Source organism: Lynx rufus, unplaced genomic scaffold, assembly GCF_022079265.1.
Source record: "Lynx rufus isolate CCGP_SWC_20201006 ecotype Redwood Valley unplaced genomic scaffold, mLynRuf1.p SCAF_1, whole genome shotgun sequence".
In the NCBI taxonomy this organism is placed as follows: domain Eukaryota; kingdom Metazoa; phylum Chordata; class Mammalia; order Carnivora; family Felidae; genus Lynx; species Lynx rufus.
The window spans coordinates 204,203,508-204,224,193 of record NW_025814823.1 but is presented as its reverse complement, the minus strand read 5'-3'; the positions used below and the strand labels follow the sequence as shown (position 1 = coordinate 204,224,193).

The following is a 20,686-nucleotide window of genomic DNA, read 5'->3' as shown; positions in this document are numbered from 1 at the left end:
TTTTAGGATTGTTTGTTCTAGTTCTCTGAAAAATGCTGTTGGTATTTGCATTAAATCTGTGGACTGCTTTGGGTAGTATAGGCATTTTAACCATATTTGTTCTTCCAATCCAAGAGCATGGAATGTCTTTCCATTTCTTTGTCATCTTCAATTTATTTCATCAGTGTTTTATAGTTTTCAGGGTACAGGCCTTTGACCTCTTTTGTTAAGTTCACTCCTAGGTATTTTATTATTTTGGTGTAATTGTAAATGGGATTTTTAAAAATTTCTCTTTTTGCTGCTTCATTATTAGTGTATAGAAATTCAATGGATTTCTGTACATTGATTTTGTGTCCTGTGACCTTACTGAGTTCGTGTATCAATTTCATTAGTTTTTTGGTGGAGTCTTTGGGGTTTTCATTTTTCTTTCTTTCCTTTTTAATTTTTTTAATGTTTATTTATTTTTGAGACAGAGAGAGAGAGAGACAGAGACAGAGACAGAGACAGAGTGCAAGTGGGGGAGGGGCAGAGAGAGAGGGAGACATAGAATCCAAAGCAGGCTCCAGGCTCTGAGCTGTAAGCACGGAGTCTGATTCAGGGTTTGAACCCATGAGCTGTGAGATCATGACCTGAGCTGAAGTTGGATACTTAACTGACTGAGCCACCTAGGCATCCTAGTTTAGGGTTTTCTATATACAGTATCATGTCATCTGCAAATAGTGGAAATTTTGTTTCTTCCTTATCAGTTTGGATGCCTTTTATTCCTTTCTCTTGTCTGATTGCTGTGGCTAGGACTTCCAGTACTATGTTGAATAAAAGCAGTGAGAGTGGACATCCTCGTTCCTGATCTTAGGGGAAAACCTCTCAGTTTTTCCACATTGAGTATGATGTTAGCTGTGGGTTTTTCATAGAAGGCCTTTATTATGTTGAGGTATGTTTCCTCTAAACCTACTTTGTTGAGGGTTTTTAAAAATCATGAATGGATGTTGTACTTTGTTGAATGCTTTTCCTGCATTTATTGAAATGATCTTATGGTTCTTACCATCTCTCTTATTGATGTGCTGTATCACGATGATTAATTTGTGAATATTGAACCACTCTTGCATCCCAGGAATAAATCCCACTTTGATAGTGATGCATACTTTTTTAAATGTATTATTGGATTCATTTTGCTAGTATTTTGTTGAGTTTTGCATCAGAGATACTGTCCTGTAGTTCTCTCTTTTTTTTGGTGTCTTTATCAGGTTTTGGAATAAGGGTAATGCTGGCTTCATAGAATGAATTTGGAAGCTTCCTTTCTCTTCAGATTTTTGGGAAAGTTTGAGAAAAATAGGTGTTAACTCTAATTTAAATGTTTGGTAGAATTCACTTGTGAAGCCATCTGATCCTGGACTTTTGTTTGTTGGGAGTTTTTTGATTACTGATTCAGTTTCATTGCTGGTAGTTGGTCTGTTCAAATTTTGTATTTCTTCTTGCTTCAGTTTTGGTAGGTTTTATGTTTCTAGGAATTTATCCATTTCTTCTAGATTGTTGAATTTTTCATAATATTTGCTTACAATCTTTTGTATTTATTTACAAAGAAATTTATCCATTTCTTCTCGGTTGTTGAATTTTTCATAATATTCGCTTACAATCTTTTTGTATTTCTGTGATGTTGGTTTTTGTTTCTTCTCTTTCATATGTGATTTTGTTTATTTGAGTCCCTTTCTTACTTTTTGGAGGAGTCTGGCTACAGGTTTATCAATTTTGTTGATCTTTTCAAAGAACAAACTTCTGATTTCATTGGTCTGTTCTACTGTTTTTTCAAAGTTTCTATATAATTTATTTCAGCTCTAACCTTTATTATTTCCTTCCTTCTGCTGGTTTGGGGTTTTGTTTGTTCTTCTTTTTCTAGCTCCTTTAGGTATAAGGTTAGGTTGTTTATTTGAGATTTTTCTTGCTTCATGAGGTAGGTCTGTTTTGCTATAAATTTCCCTCTTAGAAACCTCTTTTGCTGCATCCCCCAAATTTTGCATCATTGTGTTTTCATTTGCCTTTGTCCCTGTGTATTTTTCTTATTTCTTCTTTGCTTCTTGGTTGACCCATTATTTAGTAGCATGTTACTTAACCTCCATGTATTTGTGTTCTTTCCAGATTTTTTTTCTTGTGATTGATTTCTAGTTTCATAGCATTGTAGTCAGAAAAGATCCATGGTATAACTTTTATCTTTTTAAATTTGTTGAGACTTGTTTTGTGGCCTAATATGTGAACTATTTTGGAGAATGTCCCATGTACACTTGAAAAGGATGTGTATTTTGCTGTTCTGGATGGAATGTTTTGAATGTATCTATTAAATCCATCTGGTCCAGTATGTCACTCAAAGCCTTTGCTTCTGGGGCACCTGGGTGGCTCAGTCAGTTAAGCATCCAACTTTGGCTCAGGTCATGATCTCACAGTTTGGGGGTTTGAGCCCTGTGTTGGGCTCTGTGTTGAAAGTTCAGAGCCTGGAGCCTGCTTTGGATTCTGTGTCTCTCTCCCTCTCTTCCCCAACCCCGCTCGTTCTCTTTCTTTCTCTCTCTCTCTCTCTCTCTCTCAGAAATAAATAATAAACATTAAAAGATTTTTAAAAAGCAATTGCTTTTATGTTGATTTTCTGTTTAGATGATCGGTTCATTGATGTAAATGAAATGTTAAAGTCTCCTACTATTATTTATTACTATCAATTATTTCCTTTATGTTTTTTATTAACTCTTTTAGGTATTTAGGTGCTCTCATGTTGGGTACATAAATGTTTACAATTATTATGTCTTCTTGATGGACTATCCCCTTATAATTATATAGTGTCTTTCTTTGTCTCTTATTATGGCCTTTTTTTAAAGTCTATTTTGTCTGATATAAGTATTGCTACTGCAGCATTCTTTACACTTCCATTTGCGTGATATGTTTCTCCATTCCCTCAATTTCAATCTGCATGTGTCTTTAGATCTAAAAGGAGTCTCTTGTAGACAGCATATAGATGGGTCTTGTTTTTTTTTTTTTTATCCATTCTGTCACCCTATGTCTTTTGATTGGAGCATTTAGTCCATTTACATTCAAAGTAATTATTGACTGGTATGTATTTATTGCCATTTTGTTACTTGTTTTGTGGTTGTTTCTTTATCTTTCTATTCCTTTATCTGTTTCTTATCTTATTTTTCTGTTCCTTTCTTGTTCTTTTCTCCCTGTAGTTGACTTTCTTTAGTGATATACTTGGATTCATTTCTCTTTAGTTTTTGCATATCTACTACTGGTTTTAAATTTTGATTTGTGGTTACCATTAGGTTTGTATATAACATTTTATGCATATAGCAATCTATATAAGTTGATGGTTGCTTAAGTTTGAACCCATTCTTTAATTCCCTACTCTCCATGTTTTAGGTATATGGTGTCATACTTTATATCCTTTCATTTTGTGAATCCCCTGACTGATTTTTACAGATACACCTATTTTTACTGCTTGTTGTGCTTCCTACTTTTCTTACTCTTACTTATGGTTTTTCTGTTCCACTCAGAGAGTCCCCTGTAAAATTTCTTGTAGGGTTGGTTTAGTGATAATGAACCCCTTTAACCTTTGTTTGCCTGGGTAACTCTTTATCCTTCTTTCTATTCTGCTCTTCTACTTTAAAAAAAAAAAAAAAAACCACCCATGGGTACATGTGCTTCACTACTAGCAGGATGGTAGAAAAAATATAGTAATGTTTATTTTTAAGTGTTTTGCTCATAGAAACTCTGATGAGATAGAAACATTTCATTCACTTATTACAAAACTTTGAAAAAACTTTTTTTCTTGGTATGAATATAATTGGAAATTTTTTATTTTAAGTTGGACCAAATAGTCATTTTGAATTAATGCCAAAAAATCAGCCCTCACCCGATGGTTACACAAAAGCCAGTTAAACAAGTGTGTCGTCCTTTCTTGCCTGAGGTATTAGCTCTGTTTGGTTCTGTGTTTGTCAGACTTGTGCTCGTGTCCCGCTTTCCACATCCATACACTCTTTGCACAGTCAGCTGGCAGTGAGGGGAAGGAGACTACATCTCAAAGGAGGAAAAATGTTAAGCAGGCTACTTAAGTTCCAGACTTCACTGCAGACCATGTGGTGATGTAATTTAGGGTCAACATACCTCCCCCAAATCTGGGAGAAACCAGGTAGCCTGAAAAAGGGCAATAGTAGTGATTGGCTCCCATATGAAGGATCTCTTTTTGTCCTATATAAAGTGAGACCAAGAGACCCATAGTTGTGTGGCTTTACAATTGTAGGGATTTTTTGGAGAGGGTGTTGTATACACTGTGGCCCTAATAGTATTTTCAAGGTGCCCAGAGTCTTAAATGTAATTAATGATTCATTAGTATGGTTTGATCATGTCAACATTCAAGAGCCACTCCTCATAGAATGCAAATATCTGGGACACAGTTTTAGATTATTATTATTTTTATTTTTTACAGATTCTAGAAGACAATGTTAGAGGAAGATATAGTTTTTACTACAGACAGGATGGTGTGACTTAAGATTTTTCAACTTCATGATGGCACGAAAGTGATACCAATTCAGTAGAAACTGTACCTTAAATTTTGAATTTTGATATTTCCCCAGGCTGGTGATATGTGGTATGATACTCTGTCCTGATACTGGGCAGCAATAGTGAGCCGTAGTTCCCAGGCAGCCACGTGATCATGAGGATAAACAGCTGTTACACTTACAACCATTCTGTCCCCACACAGCTATTCTGTTTTGCACTTTCAGTACAGTATTCAGTTAATTACATGAGATATTATAAAATAGGCTTTGTGTTAGATGATTTTACCCAACTGTAGGCTAATGTAAGTGTTCTGAGCAAATTTAAGGTAGACTGGGCTAAGCTATGATGTTTGTTTGGTAGGTTAGATGTATTGAGTGCATTTTTGACTTAATGAAAATTTCAACCATGATGGGTTTATCAAGACGTCAACCCATCATAAGTTAAGGAGTATTTGTCTATCACTCATTGCAGTGGCACAAGTAGATTAGGAAAGAGCACAACAAAAAGGATCTTCCATCATCTCTTTGTTCACTCATCTAACAAATGTGTTTAGATGACTACTGCAGGTCACATAGAGGCAAGATGGCTCTGAATTTGATTGCGATGTGATGTGTTCATATAATTGTGAAAGATATGTGTCGTAGTGAGGTTTTAGCACACAGTGATTATGTTCAAACTGAGAAAACAAATCATCGTTCATGGTATGAAGGAACTAAAATTTCCTTATTTGTTTTCAAAGACATTTATTATGTTAAACATAACTATTTAAAAGTGCTCAAAAGCATAGTTTCTTTATCTGGTAATTGCTTTTAGAAGTTACCAGAGCAGCTGACAATCTTGTTTTCCTAGCCTAAGCAGAAGAATTTAACAGTTATATTATGGTAGAAAAAAGGGAGAACGAATCCTGATGAATCAGTCTCCATAGGCCTTTGGAAGACACACACTTATGTGATGGAAGACACCCTAAAAAGCGTAGGGGGCTTCACGAAGCATATACCAGGGTTGGCCAAACCATTGAAGGGAAGGTGCTAGCCAAATTTTAAAATTAATTTTAAAATGAGGTGGATACCAGGATGCTTAACTTACATGAGGTGAGGAATTTGTACATTTAGGTGAAAGCACGTTAAGGTGTAGGTAGAATTTTTCCTTATTTTTTCTTGTGTCATTTCTACGTATATGTTACATTTAGCTACTTCAGAATGATGATTCCAAAATTATATCTTGAATGAAATATAAAAATGTATTGCCTTTCATAGTTTGTGCCCTTCCCCCCCCCCCCCCCCAAATTTTAACCATCAGTGCCTATGCATACAATGTAGATCTTTAATTACAGGGCATACATGTGTTGTTTCAGAAAGCAACTTAAACCAGAGCCATCTAGTGGCAACTAACCTGACTTACAGTCATGTGACTTCAGTCCAAGGAAGCAGGGGCTAAGGATTTCAATGAACCTGATTTTGAAATTACTTGAATATCATAGAAACCTGTACATTAATGACATTTAAACACTGTTTGGCAACATTTACTGTGAAATATGGTGTGGGGGCAATACAAGCATTGCTGTTGTGTTATACATGAGCTCTCTATAGGCCATTGGGAAATATTTGTTCAGTGTTGTTTATTTTGGAAATATTCCTTTCAGTTAAAGGTTATGTACTTAATCACTGCTCTGTTTGAATTTTTTTTCCTTTTGATGTAACAAGCCATTCAGCTCAATGAAGTTTATTTTTAATTTAAGTAGACAGAGACTTCAAAGAAGAGAGGGTGGGGTTGCAAGTGAGTGAGAAAAGATGGCCAAGTTGATACAAAAAGTAGCAAAACAGTGTAGGAAAATATCAACATGTCTTGCACAACCAATCCCTGAAAATGTGTCAATAAGAATGAAGTCATCTCGGAAAGGTACAAAAATAGCTGAAATAAAAAATATAAGAAAATGTGGTAGAATTCCTAAACCCAACCTATCTCTTAAAGGAAAACATTAAAAGATAAGACTCTAGTGTCTGAAAATTAGTACAAATTACAATAAAAGCAAAAATATTTCTTTTTTTTAAAAATTTTTTTTTCAACGTTTATTTTTGGGACAGAGAGAGACAGAGCATGAACGGGAGAGGGGCAGAGAGAGAGGGAGACACAGAATCGGAAACAGGCTCCAGGCTCCGAGCCATCAGCCCAGAGCCCGACGCGGGGCTCGAACTCACGGACCGCGAGATCGTGACCTGGCTGAAGTCGGACGTTTAACCGACTGCCCCACCCAGGCGCCCCAAAGCAAAAATATTTCTTGTAGTGAGATATTTTCAGTCATGAAATTTAGCCATCTGGAGTTATTTTTAAAGGACTATACTATTAAATCTTTTGAAATAGAGAATTTTCCTTTTAATGGGAAATCTGTATTTGATTGTAAAGATGGAACACTGTGTCCTTGGCCTGGCTGTTCTTGAGTTGTAGGCTTAACATATAGTAGAGGCTGGGATTCCAGTAAATTTATTTCAGGCATGAAAGCCTGGAGGGATAAATGCATACATAGGAATAGAGGAGTGTAAGAATGTGAAAGCCACTTCCATCATGATGAATTCCATGTAAGTGACACCGTCAGACTCCTTGTCTTATTGTTTGTTATGATGCTGTGAAGATGGAGTAAGTCTATGATTGCTGTAATTAGCTATTGGCAAATCCAGCTGTGTAATGAGATGCAAAATAGCACAATGGCAAGTTTACACAATAAAAGTCTGCCAAAGGACAATATTTTACTTTTTTCAGGAAAGGAAATCATGTACCACTCTAAGACCACATGAACTGTAATACATGGAACAAATTTAAAAGGAGAATCATAAATTCAAATATATGACCAATGTGCTTAAAAGAATTTTTTTTAATGTTTATATTTGAGAGAGAGAGAGAGAAAGAGGGAGAGTGTGAGCAGGGGACGGGCAGAGAGAGAGGGAGGCACAGAATCTGAAGCAGGCTTCAGGCTCCAGGCTCTGAGTTATCAGCACAGAGCCCACATGGGGCTTGAACTCAGAAGCCGTGAGTTTGAAGCTGTTGGTGAGAGACTTGAGAGTGAAGTCCAACGCTTAACCGACTGAGCCACCCAGCTACCCCTATGACCAATATGTTTTAAAGGGGACTCTAGTCTACTTTTTTTGTTTAGAAGCTCTTCAAGAGGTTAAAGTGATGGTCAGTGCTGGTATGCCTTCAGCCAAGGTGAACAGTTGGTAAGATAAATCAGAAAGGTGGCATAGGACTTACGAAAACTGATAAAATGAAGATTTGGTCTCTGGTTATGGAGAGCGTGGATTTTTTTCAGCTGTACGCACAGACAGTGCCTTTCCTCTTAGCTCATTGCTGAGATTCTGGTAGGGCTGGAGACTTTTTTTTTTTAATTTTTTTTTTAACATTTATTTATTTTTGAGACAGAGAGGACAGGGCATGAATGGAGGAGGGTCAGAGAGAGAGGGAGACACAGAATCTGAAACAGGCTCCAGGCTCTGAGCTGTCAGCACAGAGCCTGACACGGAGCTCGAACTCATGGACTGCAAGATCATGACCTGAGTCGAAGTCGGACGCTTAACCGACTGAGCCACCCAGGCGCCCTGGCTGGAGACTTTTACAAAGCTGAAGGATTGGAATGGGGAGATAAAAAGTTGTGAATGAATTGCTTTTGGAATTTTCTCTGATAGAAATCTCTAAAGATTTCATTCTTTTCTTTCCCCCTAGGATCCTCAGCTTTTTAAATGGTATTTCTAAGGCTTTTCACTTTTTAATTTATCAGTAACATTAGACCCCTAAACCACTTGGGGTAGCATTTGAGAGACTAGGAAGATGTTGGGATGGTATTTGGGGGAGCCACTATGGTATATGTGTAAGTGAAACTGAGCATTTCCCAGTGACTGCCTGATTAAAATTTGTAATTAGTTTTAGTCGTTTTTTATCTTTTTATTTTAATTCCAATGGAGTTAACAAACATTGTCTTTTTAATTTATTTAAAAAGTTTTTTTTTTTTAGTTTTTTTTTTCAACGTTTATTTTTGGGACAGAGAGAGACAGCGCATGAACGGGGGAGGGGCAGAGAGAGAGGGAGACACAGAATCGGAAACAGGCTCCAGGCTCTGAGCTGTCAGCCCAGAGCCTGACGCGGGGCTCGAACTCACGGACCGCGAGATCATGACCTGGCTGAAGTCGGACGCCCAACCGACTGCGCCACCCAGGCGCCCCTAAAAAGTTTTTTTAATGTTTATTCTTTTTTGAGAGATGGAGAGAGACAGAACATGGGTGGGGGAGGGGCAAAGAGAAAGGGAGACAGAATGTGAAGCAGGCTCCAGGTTCTGAGCTGTCAGCACAGAGCCGGACATGGGGCTTGAATCCACGGACTGCAAGATCATGACCTGAGCTGAAGTCAACTGACTGAGCCACCAAGCTGCCCCTAACAAACAGTGTTATGTTAGTTTCAGGTGTACAATATAGTGTTTCAACAATTCTATACATGACTCAGTGCTTGTCATGATAGGTGTGCTCTTTAATCCCCATCGACTATTTCACCCATCCCCCCACCCACCTCCCCTCTGGTAACCATCCATTTAGTAATTAATTTTTGATAGTTGTAATTTTAAGCTTGATTATAAGCTTAACATTTTAAGCTTATCCATGGATAGGAAATGTTTGTAATGTTTTTCTAGTACTCACTGTTCTTATTGAATGTCTATGCATGTTTTAAAGTCATAGTAGCAAGGAACTGTAAATAATCTTGTCTGACACCCTCAGGCGAAAAGATTACCTAACTTGTCTAAAATCTCACACATAGAAAATATAAGTATTTCTGACTTGAAGAGAAGATAGAAAAATAATCATAAAGGTCCCCAGAAGTTCAACACTCATATAATAGTTCTGTCAGAGACTTTGACTAACAAGATTTTGAAACTTCACTCACATATATCCAAATATTATTGACTTAATTTTAAAAGTTTGTGTGGAAATGAGTCTGATATTTAAGAAACTCAAATATCTTGGTTAGAATTAAAACAGTTCCATGAAAAGGAATATGAGACAAAATTAGAGAAGAGACGATTAGGGCTATTTAAAAATGAAATACAAATCTTACGATAATTATTTAGAAAGTTTCATGCTTCTGATAACATTTCCTTGTATGATAAAACTATTTAGACAGTGTCATATCTAGATAGTATTCAAAATATGTTTAAATGTGATATTTTTAAATCAATTTTGCTGCAAGAAAATCATCACATCAAAATTCAGAAACAGACTTTTGGGTGGGTGGGAAGCCCACTTTAGATTGTAGGCTTAAAAAATTTTAATTATACATTGAGAAATCTATTTTACACATTTAAAATGATTACAATGAAACTATGGCTTTATTATTGTACTAATTCGATATTCCTGCTCTAACAAATTGCCACAGATTTAGTGTTGTTACACAAGCAACACTAGTTTGATGCACAAATATTATCCTATAGTTCTCGAGATCAGAAGTCTGAAATGGGTTTCCAGTGAAGGTGTTGGCAGGGCTGTTGCTTCTGGAGGCTCCACGAGAACATCTGTTCCCTTGTAGCTTCTAGATGCTGCCCACATTTCTTGACTTGTGGTCCCTTCAAAGCCAGCAATGGCAAGTTTGGCCTTTCTTCTGTCACATCACTGTGACTCTGACTCTTCTTCTTCTCTTCTCTTGCCTTCTTCCAGGACCCCTATGATTATATTGAGCCAACCTGGGTAATCCAGGATCATCTTTCTACTTTAAAGTCAGATAATTAGCAACCTTAATTCCATCTCCAACCTTAGTTACCCTCTGTCATGCAAAACAACATACTCCTAGGTTGCAGGGGTTAGGATGTAGAGTTCTGTGTATGTGTGTTGGGGGAGGGGGCATTATTCTGACTACCATAATTATTATCAATTTAACTTTGCTGGTTCATTAGACACTATAAATTTCACTTAGCTGAGATGATGAAATATATGATGCAAATCTTTGTACAGTTTGGTCAGTTACGAAATTAGAGGCATGTTAAATAAGAAACACTAGGGGCGCCTGGGTGGCTCAGTCGGTTAAGCGTCCGACTTCGGCTCAGGTCATGATCTCACGGTCCGTGAGTTCGAGCCCCGCGTCAGGCTCTGTGCTGACAGCTCAGAGCCTGGAGCCTGCTTCGGATTCTGTGTCTCCCTCTCTCTCTGACCCTCCCCTGTTCATGCTCTGTCTCTCTCTGTCTCAAAAATAAATAAATGTTAAAAATAAAAAAAATTTTTTAAATAAAAAACATTAATAAGGTAGAAGAGATGAAGTGGGTTGTAGTCTGCTTGTGCTCCTAGGGGCTAACTGGTTAGTTTGGTCCATTGGGCTGCTACTAATGGTTGCCAGTACATTGTAGATCTGAATGCCATCCAAATCAAAGTTCGTATTCTTTCTAAGTCAGTAGCTATAAAAAGCACCATCTAAAAATCATATAGTCGTTTTAGAAATGGAAGTAAAATATTCTCTCATTTTGGTAAGTCCCTTAATGATATTGGTGTCAGCCCTATTTTCTCCTTATGTATTGTAGATAAAATGTGAAATGAAAGCGGGCAGTGGTGTAACGTCAGTATTTCTTAACTTTGTAATGTGCTAGGTTTGAGACCCTACACATGAATGTTGTCTCTTCTGCTTGTTCTGACCAACCTGATTATTTAGCAAATGAACTGAGAGCCCAAGACTTGACTACATCATGGGAGACAGGGAAGACTATGGTTAAATTTCAAAATGGCATGAGACTTCCATGTACCAGGGCAAGAGAGAAAGTAGGATTTTAAAAAGTGGTGGAAACAAAAAGAAAAGGAAAAAGTGAGTAAAAACAAAAAGTATAAAGATGTAGCTTAATGATATATGTCAACAAAGACAATGGAGCAGGAGAAAAAGTCATAGCAGGAAAATGAAAGTTATACAGAAAGTGCAGAAACTTAAGAGAGTTTGAGGAAAAACAGATGTAGGAGAAAAAAAAGTGCAAACACCCAACATTGGGCAATGCAAGAGAAAGTCCAGTAAAATGGTGGAGAAAATGTGAGCCAGAAATATAACAAAGGTTAAAATAATGTTTGCTTTGCTTAGCCTTAATAACAGGAAAGGGACTTACTGCCTTCTTATAGTTTTCCATCCAAAAATAAAAATTTGTGGCCAGTTCTACAAAGCCTAAGACAACAAGAACTAAAAATTTTTACTGACTCAAAAAAATATATAGTAAATTTTGTCATTGGAACATTTTTTTGAAAGTTTATTGTGTTCATATGTTTATTACTATGTTAATATGAGTATATTATGTTTTTTAAGTGAGTAGAGATGAAAATTTTCAAATATGTAAAATTGCCATGCAGTGTAACCTCCTTGCTAAGAGATGGGCACGTATAGCTTGGCATAAAACTTGGCCAAGTACAATGATTGAGAGGGACTGGAAGCAGTGGGCACTGTCTGCCAGGGCAGAGTGGAGTTGTTTCCTGTGCTTTCAGGGAAAGAGATGGATTAAATGATATTTTTGACTCCCTTCTGGTCTTAAAATGACCATTAAAATTATAGTCTGGAAACACTCTACTTCTCAGCTGGTGGGCCGATTAGCTATTTTCTGCTTTGAAAATAAAGTTGACTTTCAATTATCTGCACTAATTAGGGAGAAGTGGTATGGGATAGATGAACCAAAATGATAGAAAATCCAAAAATAATTTTATTTTTCTATGAAGCGGGTTTGTAGTTCCATGTAAAGTAGTGTTTAGAAAGTTCTGAATACGTGCAACTTTTCAGACAAAATGAGCTGTTTGGTACCAGTGACCTTCTCTATATCTTTATCTTCTTTTAGAGGCTGGTACAGGGTCTTGCATATATTCAAGAAATGTTTTGTTGAATTGGAATTGAAAATGCACCACCAGGGGCGCCTGGGTGGCTCAGTCGGTTAAGCGGCCGACTTCCGCTCAGGTCATGATCTCACGGTCCGTGAGTTCAAGCCCCGTGTCGGGCTCTGTGCTGACCGCTCAGAGCCTGGAGCCTGTTTCAGATTCTGTGTCTCCCTCTCTCTCTGACCCTCCCCCGTTCATGCTCTGTCTCTCTCTGTCTCAAAAATAAATAAACGTTAAAAAAAAATTATAAAAAAAAAAAAAGAAAATGCACTGCCAGACCTGACCATGGAGCTTCCCACCTTGTATCCTGCTCAGTCCCTCTCCTACTTCCCTTTCCAAGTGGGAAAGGAAATACATGTCTTTGTTCATGGATGGAGCGATGGTGACTGAAAACACAGTAAGCTTCACTACCAGGCTTTGGGCTAACAAGGCTTCTCTTCCAGCTTTTGCTGTTCCTCAGATATGCCACTGATATGCTTCAGTGTGTTTCTGCTTATTTTCCCTCTTTTCTGGAAGGTTCTTTTCCTTGTATATGGCTTTCTTGCTTACTTTCTTTAAGACTGTTCAAATGTCACCTTCCTTAACCCTCTTATATTGTAGAACTGTACATACCTCAGTCACTATTTCCCTCACTCTGTTTTATCTTTCTCCATAATAATTATCATCATCTGATTATCTAACCTGTTGTTTACTGTTTTTTTTTAATTGTTTGTCTCTATACATTAGTATAAGTTCTCTGAGGTCAGAAACTTCATTTTGATCTCCTGTATATTTATAGTATCTATATGTGTTTATTGGATAAATTAATTCAGGATCTTTATATATGAAACAGAAGTGAAAAAAGTAGCTTTATTAAATATGCCAACTGCTTCCCACTTCCAAGGGACAGAGTGAGTCAATGAGGAGTGTTCATTACCTCATGTTATCGCCAAATAAATGGGAGTACCAAAGATGTTTAAGTTGAGTGTCATTTAGTTTAGATTTAGTTAGTGTCATTTAGTTTAGATTTAGAAACTCAAAATCACATTTGTCTGGTTCCTGGGTGTGTACTCAGGGCATAAATTTCTCTGATTGTTTTGAAGATTTCCAAGGGCATGAAAGTTCTGCCAAAGGATTGGAACAACAAGTGGGATGGGCAGAATCGCCCCAGGATGGTCTGAGGCAGCACGAGGAGAGGAGACTCTTCGTGAAAATAGACAGGCAAAAAGTCACAGCCCAGGACATAGCAGTGTGCATCATTCAACAGAGTGACGATAGAGGCAGATATAAAAAAAGAAAACAAATTGTACAGTCTACAGCCTGAAGTATTAGGTGAGAACAAGATGCCAAGGGCAAAACAGGGAAGTAGTGAGGCTGAAAACAATTGTCAGATATTAGGGGCCAGTTTTCTCTGTGCTGATATGTATGGTCATGGTGAATTTGAGGGTTTATGGATGGTGGAGAGCCACATACAGAATTGTCAAACATCCTTTTGGAGTATTAGCTCTGTATGCATTCTGTGACTAGTGATGCAGCTATCTGTCCCTTATATAAACAGATTGTCCTTTTATGTTTTCTCCACTGGCAATGAGGGGCTATGCAACCAGTCTACCTGTGATTCTAATGTTCGGGGTGGTGTTGTATCACGCAGCGTCTCATTGTCTGCTCCTTCTGGTTACCTGGCAGGTTATGACTAGGCTTTGCCTTTGTGGGCCCCTTCCTCCATAAAATATTACAAATTATATTTTATGATTGTGTTGGTCAAAAGGTGAAAATGTTACTATTATATAGTAAAACATTTTCTTTTCCTTAGAAGTGTTTTTTTCTTCTGATTTTAAAAGAAATTAAAACATTTTTGTGGTACCCTAAAAATACTGTGGGTACTAAGCACTGTGACTACAAGTGGCTAATCAATAGGGCAGCCCGGCTTATGAACTACCTGCTTGCTTTAAAATATAAAATAATCACATGTGACATCCTTGGTTATAGTAATGCTTGGACATTAGGTTCTCTGATCATGAGTAGAACAAGTGTACACATTATCCTATCCGGCTACAGTTAATCTTTGTCAGTATAGAAAATGTAAAAATACCTGGAGAGGGTCTCTTAGATTTCTTGAAAAAAGATGAAATTTCTGGAACTCATTAGATTGTAGAATCTTTTTTTTGTTCTTTTTATGTTTATGGCCCTGTAATGCTATCAGCTTGATGGATAATTTCATGTAGGAAAAGTAAGAAACAAAAGCTAAAAGAGAGTTTTATTCCTGGAAAAGCTGGGAACCACCAAAATGAAGATTACTTAAGAAGACTTTAGAATTGCCTAGAGGTGCTGGAAAAGGATAGTATAGTTGTAATAACAGTGATAATTAATCATCAGCATCATCTAACTACCATATACTGAGTTCCTTTTATGTTTGAAGCATTAAGTACTTAACCTGTTTTTTTTTTAAGAAATAAATCCTAACAGGTAGTTACTATTATTAATCTTAATTTATGAATGAGGAAATGAGAATTATAGAGGTTAAGCAACTTTTTCATTGTTGATGTATGACAAAGCCAAGGCTCAACTAATTTTGTGTGATGTTAAAACTGTACTTCTAGCCTCATTTATCTATTATCTTTCCCATAGCTTCTTGGAACTATTGGGGAGTTCTTTGGAATTTTGCTAAATTTTGGATCCAGCCATGAAGAGATGGTTTGGAAAAACCCCAATGAGAAGGGGTGTTTACTCTAGCAGATGCTTGGGAGCATCATGGGGACACAATAAAAATGTGATGAGTTGATTTGACTCTCTCCACTAATTGTGGGTTCTCTGAATAAGAGGAGGAAAAATGTCCCCATTTCTCTCATTGCTTGACCTATTTCCAAAACTATCTTTCTGTTGAAAAATGAACTCCTTTTCAAATTAAATTTTTGGGAAGTATAACAAGAAATATTTGCCCAAATATATAGACAATTTTTATTTAGACAACATGTATTTAGTTAGGGTCAATTATGTACATGATTCTGTGTGAAATACCAAGGGAAATCCCTGGTTGCAGTAATGTTATTCTCTGAATCTGCACTATTCATTCAATAGGTATATAATATGAGCCACATATGTAATTAAAAAATTTCTATTAATCACAAAAAATAAAGATAAACAAATGAAATTAATTTAATGATGAGCTTAAACCAATATCATTTTGACATGTAACTAACATGAAAACTATTAATGAGATATTTTATATTCTCTTTTCATACAGAGTTTTCAAATTTTAGCATATATTTACATTCATGTCACATCACAAATCAGAATGCCAGATTTTCATTAGAAGTACTTAATATAAATTTATATTTCATAAAATTAATAGTTGGAAAAATAGATTCATGTGCCTAGGTTATTTCAAACATACTTGAAAAATTTCTAGTTATTGAAATTACCAGTTTTTAAATTTAATTTAAATGGGTTAAAATTAAGTAACATAAAAAATTTGCTTCCTTAGTTGAAGTGGTCACATTTAAAGTAGTCATTTGTGGTTGGTGGCCATTGGATTGGACAATGCATATCTTAGAAATTCTGCATAGTCTATGGATTTTAAATGAATTCCACTTACAAGGGCTTATTCCATTTGTTGATTGGAAATTTGAACACAAAAGCCATTTTCTTAGCATATTCGGGGTCCCTGCTATTCCATCCATTTAGTGTAAAAGAGCAAAAGATAGTTCTAAACAAAAGTAGCAATACCTTAACATTATTAGGTTTATTTTGATCTAGTTTGAATCTTCTACATTTTGCCTCTCTTATCCATCCTTATTCTTTCTACTTTCCACATTTAGAAATAGGAGAACATGGGCAGGGTTATGAATCAGAATAATTTTAGATACTTTCTCTATCACCCTTAACATCTTTGAAATGCCACTGGCAATCTTTGGTTATTAGTAACATAAATATTATCCATAACTAGAAAATGAGACAGCTGCGAACATCGTTTTCTTAGCTGTTACTCTTTGGACTTTGACAAATACTATTTTGGAGTTTTTGGAAGTAATGTTACTTTATGGATGGATTTGTCTTTTGGTTAATGCTTTTGGTTACTAAAATTCCCTGGATGCTATTGAAGATGGGATTAGGGTTATTGGAGGCTGGACATGGAATGCTGTGGCAGTATGGGAAGCCAGGCATTGGAATGGCAGTAACTGAATAGTTAATATCAAGGTGCTCTAGGGGACATTATATGATGTACAATTCTATATATACACTGGGCAACAATGTAATGCTTATGCAAACTGCGACTGGTGTGGCTTTCATTAGCTCCATTCATTAGCTCCAGTCAGTCATTGGCCTGACGTTAGTGTCTTATATTAGTTTACCCTTTGTTGGGAGGATTCTGTGTATTTGGAGTGGTCCTACGATATTTCAGCTGTCCGGTTAGGTTGAGGCATCCTAAAGTCGCTCCAACTTACTGGAGAATGGCTAGAGGGACCATAGAATTATGTCTGTCGTGTATTTTGGGGGACATTTAAAACCAAGGACAAATTAAAAGACTAAGATCAAGGACAAAAGGCCCTGGTGACTTAGGCCCACTTAGTCTGAAACTTTGTGAATTTGGGTTGTGTTCTAGGGGCAAATATGGCTGTGCCTTGCTGCTTTCTATCTCTTGTCTTCTCAAAAAAGGCAACTCTCAGACTAGATAATTAGGAAATTGTTTTAGTTAGAATTGTTAGGAATAGTATTACTGTTCCCACCTCTTGTTCTTACCCTATGCCCTGATTATTGATGTCACTGATGTGACCACGGTGAAACTTCTTAAATTCCTGTCTGGAAGCTCCATCTATTTGTCTTAAAAGCTTTACCTGAATTTTCTGGTTTTGTTGTTGTTGTTGTTTTTCCTGGATAAAATATTTAGTCTCTACCATAAGTGGAGAGTAGTCCTTTTCTAAGCACTTCCTTGATAGCTTCAGTGTTCCTTGAGGGACTTAGCGGATTAGACTGTTTGGTGCCCTTGTATGTGCAGTGTTCGCTTCTGCTGTGAGGACTTCATTTGTTTCATAGTCTGTCTTTGTTGATTTTAATGTAATTTTTATATTAATGCATTCCTTGTAATAAGAGGTCATAATATAGCTCTCATTTTATTCTAATGGAACTGAACAGATGAAGCCAGAAACGTGGTGGGAGTAATCTTAACTGCCTTTGGGTACTCTATGTCTCCATGTTTAGAAAATTCAATATTACCTGGTTTTTAAGGATACAAATTTTAATTTTCATTACCTTTTAGTAGAAATGTTGGTTGACAATCTACTAGTGCAAGTCTTAAATTTGTCCCTAAAATTGAGAAAGCGTGTAAGAGCAATGGTATCCAATGCATAAAGTTAGAAGAGGGATCCTTACTAAATATAACAGAATTCCTATAAATTTATTTCCTTTCCTTTTCTTCTTTTTTGCTGTTCACACTTTTTTTTATATTTTGTTTTTTTATTTTTGAGAGAGAGAGGGGGAGAGGGAGAGAGAGAAGGGAAGAGAGAGAAGGAGACACAGAATCCAAAGCTGGCTCCAGGCTCTGAGCTGTCAGCACAGAGCCCATGCAGGGCTCAAACTCACGAACCACGAGATCATGACCAGAGCTGAATTTGGATGCTTAACTGACTGAGCCACCAGGTGCCCAGGTTCCACTAAATTTCTATAACTCTAATGTGGAATTTTAATTTTGTTTTCATGTACCCTATTCAAAAGGGATATTGGCATAAATACCAGGAGGGTGTTATGTAATATATCCATGTATAAGTTAATAGAATACTAATATTTCTTAGAGGCTGAAAAATTAAATTTATTTCATTAAAGAAATGCTGGGCAGCAGAATATATGACTGAGTAAATAATGGAAATGTGACTTATATAATTAAGGAAATGAATGTGAAAAATTATAGTAAATTTGAGATATAGATGCAGTAATGACAAAGATACCAAGAATGTGAAATTAAGAAAAAGAGGGGAGGTTAAGTGAATGGATATTTAAGAAGTGTGTTTTTTCTTAATACTAAATCTTAAGAACATATTGGAGAAGATTTTGAGCATTACCCCATTTCTGTGGAAGTAATTTCTAATTTAGGGATGCAAAACAGAAAATGCAGATATATTGATTAAAGTACAGAGGAGGGAGTGCTAGATCCATTTTGAGGAAGATTATTCCTCTGAGCACTGAATTTTTATGCAGGAATTTTATCCACTTTTAGCTCATTGTGATGGTAAGTTGCTCACGAAATTTCATCTGGGTTTCCATGAAAAGAAGTATACTTAACTCTGTGAGCATGGGCAGGACAGAAATCTCTGTTCTTTATAAATTGAGTATTGGGACACAGACATTACTGTGGTTTAATTTTACCACATGACCATACCAAGTGCTGATGGGAAAGAAAGATTCAAGTGGAATTGGAGAAACCCATCTGATAAGTTAATTATCATGGGGGATTTTATCTCACATGCTAGCAGTGATGCTGAAAAAAGGAAGAAAAGTCATCAGAATTCATAGAATTGTGGACTAAAATATTATACAGCAGATCTCTAGAACTTTCTCAATTTTGCATGAGTGAAACTTGATGCCCATTGAACAGCAACTCATTTCCCCCTCCCTCTAGCCTCTGATAATCAAAAACCATTTTACTTTTATTTTATTGCGTGCAGGAAGTGTGCCCAAATCAGTTTGAATCATCTAACACCATCTTTGACTTAAACATGAGAAAGAGAATGGCTGCTCAAAGGCTTCTAAACAGAGACTTTTAAAAATTGGGTGTCACTGTTATATAACGGAAAGGGAAAACAGTCCATATACGGCACTGAATATTAGATTGTCCATTGCTTGACATTCTAACTTCTCAGGGAGGTGAGGGGAAGGACTGAATCAAGATCAGGCCTCTGAGGTATTGAGAATGTCCTGGTGGATAAAGACATGGACAAGAGAATCTGAAATAATACCATGAGTGGTAAGTCACCATGAGAACCAATTCTTTGAAAGATCTACCAGAAGACTACAAGCTTGCACAAAGGCATTCAAATGAATGATTGATGAGAGTGATTCTCCAAGTGCTAAAACAGTGAGCTCACTGGCAATATGTCCTACCAGATCCAGATAGAAGGAAACTCTCATGGCAGTTTGTATAGTATAAAAAAAAGAAAATTGAGGAAGAACCAAGGTTGAAGAGATGTAGGGGGAAGATTGTCAGTATTCAACCACATTCAGAGAAAAGTAAAGAACATTTATTGATCAATAAAGAATGAAGGTTGAGGGGCGCCTCTTTATTTATTGATTAATAAAGAATGAAGTTTGAAGTCGGTTGGGCGGCCGACTACGGCTCAGGTCATGATCTTGCCGTCTGTGAGGTCGAGCCCCGCGTCGGGCTCTGTCCTGAGAGCTCAGAGCCTGGAGCCTGCTTCTGATTCTGTGTCTCCCTCTCTCTCTGCCCCTTCCCTGCTTGCTCTCAGTCTCTCTCTCTCAAAAATAATAAACAATAAAAAAATTTAAAAAAGAATGAAGGTTGAGTCAGCCTTATCAATAAGAAGTTCTGAGTAATGTCTTGATTTTCTTTGGCACATGGAGTTCTAAGAAAATGCCAGAAATTTCAAGGAAACAGACATCATTCAACATAAGATTTGAGAAAGTTGACTGGATAATTTCTTTATTGTGGTAAAAAAAATACATAATATAAGGTCTACCCTGTTAAGAACTTTTTAAGTATAGGGGCCGCCTGGGTGGCTCAGTCGGTTGAGCATCTGACTTCGGCTCAGGTCATGATCTCATGGGTCGCGGGTTTGAGCCCCGCGTCGGGCTCTGTGCTGACAGCTTAGAGCCTGGAAACTGTTTCAGATTCTGTCTCCCTCTCTCTCTGCCCTGACCCTGCTTGTGCTCTCTCTGTCTCTAAAATAAATAAACATTAAAAAAAATTAAAAAGAATTTATTTAAGTGTACATTATAGCACTGAGGTTATACAGCAGATCTCTAGAACTTTCTCATTTTGCATGAATGAAACTTGATGCCCATTGAACAGCAACTCATTTCCCCTTCCCTCTAGCCTCTGATAATCAAAAACCATTTTACTTTTAAGTGTTTATTTTTGAGAGGGAAACAGAGAGAGAAAGAGACAGAGAGAGACAGAGCATGAGTGGGGGAGGGGCTGAGAGATGGAGACATAGAATCCAAAGCAGGCTCTAGGCTCTGAGCTGTTAGCACAGAGCCCAACGTAGGGCTGGAACCCACAAACCTTGGGATCATGATCTGAGCCTAAGTCAGACGCTTAACACTTGAGCCACCCACGTGCCACCCAAAAACATTTTACTTTTAGTTTCAATGAATTTTAC

The 20,686-nt window shown here is 36.9% G+C and overlaps 1 non-coding gene across 1 annotated transcript; it reads left to right on the top strand.

The window, feature by feature from the left end:
• The first annotated feature begins 20,074 nt into the window (after nt 1-20,074).
• Nucleotides 20,075-20,159, top strand: TRNAR-UCG (transfer RNA arginine (anticodon UCG)). Its single transcript has one exon. It is a non-coding gene; the product is annotated as a tRNA-Arg (tRNA).
• The last annotated feature ends 527 nt before the right edge of the window (nt 20,160-20,686 follow it).